We start from the raw sequence: 9,442 nt of genomic DNA, 5'->3' as shown, positions 1-9,442 counted from the left end.
CACTAATAAGGAACTATCAGAAAGAGAAATTAAGAAACCAATCCTATTTATAATTACATCTAAAAGCATAAACTACCTAGGAATAAATTTAACCAAGGAGGCAAAAGACCTATACACTGCAGACTCTAACATTGATAAAAAGAACTGAAGAAGACACAAATAAATGGAAAGATGTATTGTGCTCATCGATTGTTAAAATGTCCATGCTACCCAAAGCAATCTAGAGATTCCGTGCAAGCCCTATCAAAATACTGATGGTATTTTTCCCAGAACTAGAAAAAATAATGCTAAAATTTGTATGGAACCACAAAAGTCCCTGAAGAGCCAAAGCAAATTGAGGAAAAACAAAGTGAGAGACATAATGCTCACTGATTTCAAATGACACTACAAAGCTACAGTCATCAAAACAGTATAGTACTCGCACAAAAATAGACAGAGGGCAGTGGAACAGAATAGAGAGCCCAGAAATAAACCCACGCTTTGTCAAGTTAATCTTTGACTAAGGAGGCAAGAACATACAACGGGGAGAAGACATTTCTTCTCTTCCATCTCTGTTCCATCTCTTCAATAAACCATGCTGGGAAACTGGACAGCTACCTGTAAAAGAATGAAACTGGACCACTTTCTTATATCATACACAAAAATAAACTCAAAATGGATTAACGACTTAAATGTACAATCAGAAACCATAAAACTCCTAAAGGAAAACACAGGTAGTCAGCTCTGGGTCATTAGTCTCAGCAATGTTTTTTGGGGTGTGTCTCCTCCAGCCAGGGCAACAAAAACAAAAGAGTTTGACTACATCAAACTAGAAAGCTGCACAGCCAAGGAAACCATCAACAAAATGAAAAAGACACCTACAGGGAGAAGATACTTGCAAATGATGTAACTGATAAGTGGCGAATATGCAACATATATAAAGAACTTGTACAACTCAATACGTAAAAGATACGAACAATCTAATTTAAAAATGGGCAGAGGACCTGAACAGACATTTCTCCAGAGAAGACCTCCCGATGGCCAACAGACACATGAAAAGATGCTCAGCATCACTCATCATCAGCGAAACGCAAATCAGAACCACAACGAGATACCACCTCACACCTGGTTGGAAGGGCCTTCTCAAAAAGAGAAGAAATAGCCAATGTTGGCGAAGACACAGAGAAAAGGAAATCTTCACGTACGGTAGGTGGGAATGCAGACTGGTGCAGCCGCTGTGGATGACCCTGTAGGATGACCATCCTCAAAAAATTGAAAATAGAAAGACCTTACAGTCCAGCAATTCCACTTCTGGGTATTTATCTGAAGAAAACCAACACGTTAATTTGAAAAGATACATGCAACGCTATGTTTATTGCAGCATTATTTACAAGAGCCAAACTATGGAAGCAACCTAAGTGTCCACTGACAGATGAAGGGACAAAGAAGCTGTGGTATATATACCCACTGGAGTCTTAGCCATAAAAAGAAGGGACTCTTGCCATTTGTGACAACATGGATGGACCTAGGGAGCATCATGAAATAAGTCAGAGAAAGGCAAACGCAGTGCGTTTTCACTTACGTTTGAAATCTGAAAACTGAAACAAATGAACAAGGACAACAACAAACCTGAAACAGAAAAAAACTCAGAAAGACAGAGAAGCGTCCGGTGGCCGCCAGAGGGGGGAGGAGGTGGGCAAGATGGGGGAAGGGGACTAAAAGGTACAAACTTGAGGTTATAAAATAAATACGACAGGGGTACCACGTGCGGCACGGGGGATCCAGTTAACAGTTTGTAACAACTGGTGTGGCAACCACAGATGGTGATCACTTCATCATGTCTAGGACTGGTGACTCCCTAGGTCGTGCACCTGAAACTAATATAATTTTGTTTGTCAACTACTCTTCAATTTGTTTATTTTTTGAGAGGGGGGCGGGTGGTGATGAGCAGGGGAGGGGCGGAGAGAGAGAGGGAGAGAGAGAATCTCCAGCAGGCTCTGTGCTGTCAGTGCAGAGGCCGACAGGGGGTTCCATCTCACGAACTGTGAGATCATGACCTGAGCCGAAGTCGAGAGTCGGACGCCCAACCGACTGAGCCATCCAGGCACTCCCACTTCAGTTTTAAAAGTGGTGGTGGGGGGGTGCTTAAACCTCAGTGTCCCTATCACTCAGGGTCAGCCGTGAGGGACGGTGGCTGTTGAGGACCAGAAGGTCAGTCCCACTCATAGGAGGTTGTGGGGAGAGAACCACAGCCCAGATTAGGGGCAGCTCTGGGTGCAGAGACAGCGTGTTGGGCCCTGAAACTACCCATCTGAGCTTAAATCCTCGCTCTGGACCCCAACCCGCTGAGGGCCGGGCTGCGATTGCAACCTCTGTGCATGTCCGGGTCCTTACCTCCGGTGGATGCCTGGTTACCCTTGCATCGTAGGGTTGTTGTGAAGGTTCCGTGAGACAAAAACGTGAGAGGCCCTTGGTGCTGCCAGAGCTTTCTGTGGCCGTGGAGCTGTTCTCTGGGCTGTCTGACCAGAGAGGGAGCCAGCCCGGAAGCCTTGAGCCCCCGACCCTGCCTCCCCCGTCGGCTTTTACTAGCACGTCCCAGAGAGGTGGGGTGATGTGTGCGAAGGTACTCAGCCACGAAGGCTGCCAGGATCCGGGCCGCATCCCTGGCTGCGACCGGAGGCCCAAGGCAAGACCCGGAGCCATTTCCTGAGTCTGAAAAACAGCAAACTGCAGAAAGGGATCGAAAGCCTAGTCCTTAGGACAGAAGCTGGGTAGACCAGGAGTCGATGAGGACGGAACCGGACGGAGGACGGAGGTCCGAGCTGGTCTGTAGGGGGAGGACTCGCCGGGAGGCATCTGGTCACCACACTCTCCCTCCCAGCCTTGTTCTTGCTCTCCTTCCTTCTAGCAGCAGCTGGAGAGAGGCCGAGGGGCCCGTGGAGAGAGCGTGTCAGGTCTGCAGCGACCCCTCGTGGCCACACGGACAGCAGGGAATTCGTCCTGGAAGGTGGCTCGCCACCCACCCAGCTTTCTTTGTTCAGCTCTTGGTCAGTGCGCAGCCCAGCCCTGCCTGGGGAGCTCGGGAAGAGACGGGCTTATACTCGGTACAATCTTTGTGCTTCTTTACCATTTTTTTTTTTAACGTTTATTTTTTGAGAGACAGAGAGAGACAGAGCGGGGGAGGGGCAGAGAGCTAGAGGGAGTCACAGATTCCGAAACAGGCTCCGGGCTCTGAGCTGTCAGCACAGAGCCCGACGTGGGGCTCGAACCCACAAACTGCAAGATGGTGGCCTGAGCCGAAGTGGGGCTGAGCCACCAGGTGCCCCTTTCAGTAGTTCCTAAATGCCTCCATTATTCTATTTTGTCACAATGCATCATGATTGTTTCATTGCCTTTCTCGACTTCTAGGCCGTGACCTCCTCAGAGGCGAGGCTAAGTCTACTTGCTGTCGGTGTCTCCAGGCCGCGCACGCTATGAGCTTCTAGACACATCGAAGTGTAACTGTCAGGAGTTCTGGAATCAGAAAGATCTGGGCTCTAATCCAGATTCTGCCGCTTCTTAAGTAGGGGACCCCGGGCTGCGACTTAGCGTCACTGACCTCCGCTGTACAACCGGTCAGATTTCTAGTATCACGGGGGGGGGATTACATTTCCACACACACAGCATCTGGACTCCCGTCCCTCCGCCTGAGCGTGAATTCCGCCCCCACGTGTTCTTAGGCGCCGTGCACTTCCAGGGCCACGCTAACTCTCTGTCTAGGCCTATCTGGCGGGCAGGCTCCCGTTGTGTTTGCTTGTGTGCTCCCACTGTTACCGAAGACGACCCCGTCCGTCCTTCAACACGGGGCACGGGGACAGCAGGACGCCTGTCCTGTTTTCCCCCCCATCCCCTGGCTTCTCCTTCCCGCGCTCTCAGCCTCCCTCCTCTGGGAGCTTTAGATGAGTTCTACAGACCCAGGCCCCAGGGCCCTTGCTCTCTCTATGTTCTCTCCCTAGCTATTCTCATCTGTGACCATGGGTCTGAATGATGGCCTCTAAGGCAAGAGTCCCAAATGTGTCTTTCCAGAGAAGGCGGTAACCCCCTGTTTCGGGACGTGAACCAACTTACCTGGGGGCTAAGCTGTAATGGGCGTGCAGGACTTGAAAAGTAAGGACGTGCCGATGGGATTCACACGGAGGCGGATCTCGGGGTGGCGATTCAAAGGAGCAACGCAGGCTGAGTGGGCCTCCGGCCAAAGAAAGTGACCGTCCCCTCCCGTCACGGAGGAAGGAATACGAGTGGTGAATTATTTGGTTGCCAGGCTAACTCAGAGTCAACCAAGCGCCTTTATGTCGGAAAATCTCGCCTAAGATCCGCTAGCATAGAAATACACACAGCGCCGTGCTTCCCAATGCGTCTGGCTGTGCGGCACCTGGAGAAAATCACATTTCAACGGAACACCGGGTGACGGGATATCACGCGGGGTGGGGGGGGGGCTCGGAGGCTCCTTAAACTCCGCGTGTCAAGACCGCACCCAGCCTCTGCCTGGTTCTTTCCTGATGCTTCCTGCGTTGGTCGGTCAGCAGCACCACTCACAACCCTGCTGTGCAAGTCAGAAACCTGCTGTCACCACTCTGATTTGCCCCAAAGTGCAAATTAGCTCAGCAAAAATGTTCCCATGAATGGCACCTTTGGGATAGCAGCTATCGTGTGTGTGTGTGTGTGTGTGTGTGTGTGTGTGTGTGTGTAGAGAGAGAGAGAGAGCGCACACGCTTTGTATTTCTGTTGTTTGTACTTTACCCACCGCCTGCCCCCACTGCCAGTCTGGCTAAAATCCTGGTAACGTCCCAGATTTCAGTTTATAGAACATTCTCACACAACCCCAGCCTGACTGCTGTGTCCCACCCAGGTTGGGTCAGGTGCACATACATCCTGTCCCCGCTCTTAGCACGTCCATCCCGCATGCGTGGCCTCTCGCATGCATGTCCCCAGGACTGCCGGCTTGCGGAGGGCATGGCTGTGTTTGTCTCGTGCTTTTCTGTACCCTCAGCGTCTGGCACGGAGCGTGGCTGTGGGTGGAGACTGAGATGGGAAGCCGACCCTGGGGGGCCCTGCTCCCGTGCAGGTGCGGTGGGAGGGCTGCTAACTGGGGTCTCACGGGCTCTCCTTCAGGCCTTCCCACCCTCTCCTTCTCTTATTCCCAAATCAGTGGATCTTAGGTGAGATTCCCCGGCATAAGGGTGCTTGGCTGACCCTGAGTGAGCCTAGCATCCAAACAATTCAGTACCTTTGCTCCTCGCTGGTGGGTCTGCCACTCAGTCTGCAGCTTCGGTCCCTGCTCTGCCATCCGTCGTGCATGCCTGTGACATTCTTCCCTGCCCGTGTGGTCCTGGCAGCACGTGACTGGTGTTCAGGTGTGCTCCAGGGAGGACAGCCCGGACCCGAAGCCTCGGGTCACCGACAACAGACTTAGAAAGTAGGTCGGGCACCCGGGTGGCTCAGTCCGTTAAGCTTACGACTCCTGATATCTGTTCAGGTCATGATCTCATGGTTTGTGAGTTCAAGCCCCGCCTCTGGCTCCGCGATGGCCTGCTTGGGATTCTCGCGCTCTCTCCCCTTCTCTCTCTGCTCCTCCCCCCTCCCAAAATAAATAAAAAGAAAGAAAGTAGGGAGGAGCCCTGCTCAGAAGGGGCTGGGAATGGACGGAGCTGCATTCTTCCCTGGAGATGGGAGAAGAAAAGCAGACATAATTCAAGTGATGAATTGGATTGTTTTGGGTTCTCTGTTTACCACCGTCAAACATAACCTATTTCACACATTTATACAAAATGCATAAAATAGGTCAGACTTCATGTTTTGCGGTTTGCTCATTTTCTCCTCCAGTTCCCTGGGCCGACGCGGCCCCCACATGGAAGCGGAAAGGCCGGAAACCGTGCCTGCTTTGAGGCGGTGGATGAAGGGTTTCACACGCTGGGCCCCGGGCTGGATGCCGGTGAGCAGGCACAAGCCGTCAAGAGGCCGGGAGATATTTGGGAAGGAGCGTAGCATTCGGGGTCAGACAGGAACCCCAGCTCGGCTGCATCCGTAGAATTTGGATCTCATCCTCCTCCCTCCTGCCACCCGTCCCTCTCGGTGCTGATGTGCGGGGGCGCCCAGATGTCATCCCCGATGAGACAGCCTCTCCCTTGGCCTCACTCGCTCCTTCCAGCTCCCACCCCACCTCACTCCTCCCTTCGCTGCCCGGCTTCCCCAGGGTGGCCCACGTCTACCGCGTCCTCTGCTGGAGTCACGCCCCGTCCCGTCGTGGAGGGTCTGGCTCCGCTGGCCACACCTCTCAACTGACTGTGCCCCGGGTCCCAAGGCTTTAAACAACGCGTGGTGGCCCCTAAATCCCTGACCGACTGACCTCGCGGGTGGACTAGGGAGGAGAACTCCAAGCAAATATTCAGGCTGGAATATACGGGAAGCCTCTCCCCCTCCCCTTGGGTAGCTCTCGGACACCTGCTGCACCCTGTCCTTCTTGGTGGCAGTGGACCAAGACGCCCACAGCCCTTTGCAGCACCCCTGCCCCCCTCCTCCTCGGTGGCCTCGCCTCAGCAGACACCGCCAGCAATGACTCCAACAGAAACTCTGGGGTCACCTTGATCTCGCCCCCAGTTCCGCTGGCTCCTCTCCAAAGTGTGCCTCAGACCCCCCCTTTCTCTCCCCGTCCTCGCCGGCCCTGCCTCCGGGGACCCTCCACGGTTTTTGCCTACGCTGCTGTGAAAGCCTCTTAAATTCTCTTCCCGGACTCTGCTCTGGCCTCCCGTGCGTGTCACACACAGAAGAAAGAAGTGACCTACTCAGAACATAAAACAGACACAATGTCAACACGCCTCTGCTTAAAACTCCCACTGTGCCTCCACCTCCAGAGCATCAAACATACCCCTTTGTGTCATGCCCCGCTGGCTGGACCCTGTCTGCCTCTCAGGCCTCCTGCGAGGCCGAGGCCTTCTCTGTCTGTGCGTCCGTGCGGGGGGTGAGGGGTGTGTGTCCTTCAGTTCTTCGAGCAACTTCCAGCTCCTTCCTCCTCGGGGCCGCCTCTTTGCTCTTCCCCTCGCCTCTGGGCTCTGCCGTGTGTGTGCACAATGGCATCGAACATTCTGGAAGGCAGAGCAGGTGACACAGACACCTGGGTACCCACCATCCAGCTCTATTACTTTAAATACAGTAATACAGAGGGGCGCCTGGGTGGCGCAGTCGGTTGAGCATCCGACTTCAACCAGGTCACGATCTCACGGTCCGTGAGTTCGAGCCCCGCGTCGGGCTCTGGGCTGATGGCTCAGAGCCTGGAGCCTGTTTCCGATTCTGTGTCTCCCTCTCTCTCTGCCCCTCGCCCATTCATGCTCTGTCTCTGTCTGTCCCAAAAATAAATAAACGTTGACAAAAAAATTAAAAAAAAAATAAATACAGTAATACAGAATCAGCCGAGGCCCCGCCCCCACCCCCGCTGTGTCTTCCAGAAGTCACCCCTGAATTTGGTATCTGTCGTTGCTCTCTCTATTTTTGTACTTTCACGACACGTATTTGTCCCTCAACTATATCTAGTGTTTGGGGCACATGTAAAGTTGATGCAAGTGATATTTTATTGTGGGAGGATCGGGTATGGCTCGGGAGATGGGTCCGCGCTGACGCACGTGGCTCTAGCTGTCACCGCCACCTTGGCCCTCATTTCATCGGATACCTACGTCTAACTTCATTGATTCTCCTAATGATGGATAGCGGTGACAGTTTTCGATTTTTGGCCATCTTAACCGCAGCTGCAAAGAACATTTGTACACGTCTCCTTTGGCACGTATTTGAGTTTCCCTAGGGTAGACCCTTAAAAACAGCCTTTCAGAAGAAAAGCGGACGCGCCCCTCCAACTCGGCCAGGCGGCGCCAGGTGTTCATCCCCACGGTTGCACCTGCCCGGGCCTGGGCGCCGTCGGGGCTGCCGCGCTCGGACGCGCCGCCAGGGGGCGCAACGACGCGCGCCGCCGCCGCCTGGGCCGCGCCTGCACCTGCTGGTGCCCCACGGAGGGTCCGATCCCAGAGAAGTGACGGCGGGCGCTCTGTGGCCCCGGGTCACTGAGGGGGGAGGGGGGGGATGTGGCCTTAATCCTTCTTTCAACCAACTCTTTTCGAAAGTGAAAGCAATACAGAACAAAAACTTCCCCACCTTGAACTAAAACTGTAAAGGACCCAGGATGTGAAAACACACATTTGTGTGTTTCACACCCGGAAAGTACAATGCCAGCGTCTTAACGTGTATGTTTGCTTCAGATGTTTTCTTTTTAGGAAATTTAACATTCCAGAGTTTGCTTGGAGTTCTCCTCCCTAGTCCTTCACTTAAACTCTCCCCCACACCCCACCCCTCCAGCAGGCAGCTAAGCCCCTGGGTTTGAGCAGTGGCTTAGCCAAAGCATTAATTTCATAAGCAATTATATAGTAGTGTTTGCCTTTATTCACACAAATGGTTCTGTACCTAATATTCTGCAAGCTTCTTTCTTTTTAAAAAAAAATTTTTTTTAACGTTTATTTATTTTTGAGACAGAGAGAGACAGAGCATGAATGGGGGAGAGTCAGAGAGAGAGGGAGACACAGAATCCGAAACAGGCTCCAGGCTCTGAGCTGTCAGCACAGAGCCCGATGCGGGGCTCGAACTCACGGACCGCGAGATCACGACCTGAGCCGAAGTCGGACGCTTAACCGACTGAGCCACCCAGGCGCCCCTGCAAGCTTCTTTCTTACACACCCAACAACGGTCCCACGGCATAGCCACGTCCGCGCCTGTGTATTCAGTTCAGTGTTCATCCGTTCTCCTAACGACATATTTTAAAATTGTTTTCAGGTTTTGGCCATTTAAACAATGCTGTATATACACTCCGTGAGGGTGGAGACTTTCGTGTTTTGTTCACGCTCGGTTTTGAGCTCCTAGAAGCATGCGATATGCTAGGTGCTCAGCACATCTGTATCGAGATTAATGAATAAACGAACAGCCTCACACACGTTTCTAGGCTCACATGCAGAATTTGCCCAGAATATACATACCGGCGTGAAGTGGCTGGAATTTCCAGGTGAGCTGGCCACATGACTCTCTGAAGAGTACTGGAGCAATTTACAAACCCCCCCAGCAACTTGTAAGCTCCTGTTTTCCTCTGTGGCTTCTGGGTTATCAGATGAGCAGAAGTGGATTGGGGCGGGTTGAAGGTCAGTCGCCCTCAAGCTCTCAAGGGTGCAGCCTGACGCCTGCATCGTGGGCCTGGAGGTCTCTCCACGCATCCCCAGCCTCCTTCCCTTCCCGGAGGGTTTTGAGTGCACCTGCCAGGCCAGACCCAGGACCCGCAGGACTGAGGAGTAAAGTGTGCAGACTTAGGCTCCCGTGCCGGGCAGGAGAGGGCTCCCTGGGTGCCCGTGCTGGTCTGTTCTTCTCCAGGCCTCCAGGTGGGGCCCAGGGGTGCTCT

The sequence above is a fragment of the Puma concolor genome, chromosome E4 (assembly GCF_028749965.1).
Source record: "Puma concolor isolate L17-30 chromosome E4, mPumCon1.1.hap2, whole genome shotgun sequence".
In the NCBI taxonomy this organism is placed as follows: Eukaryota; Metazoa; Chordata; class Mammalia; order Carnivora; family Felidae; genus Puma; species Puma concolor.
Note: the sequence above shows the minus strand (reverse complement) of the source record.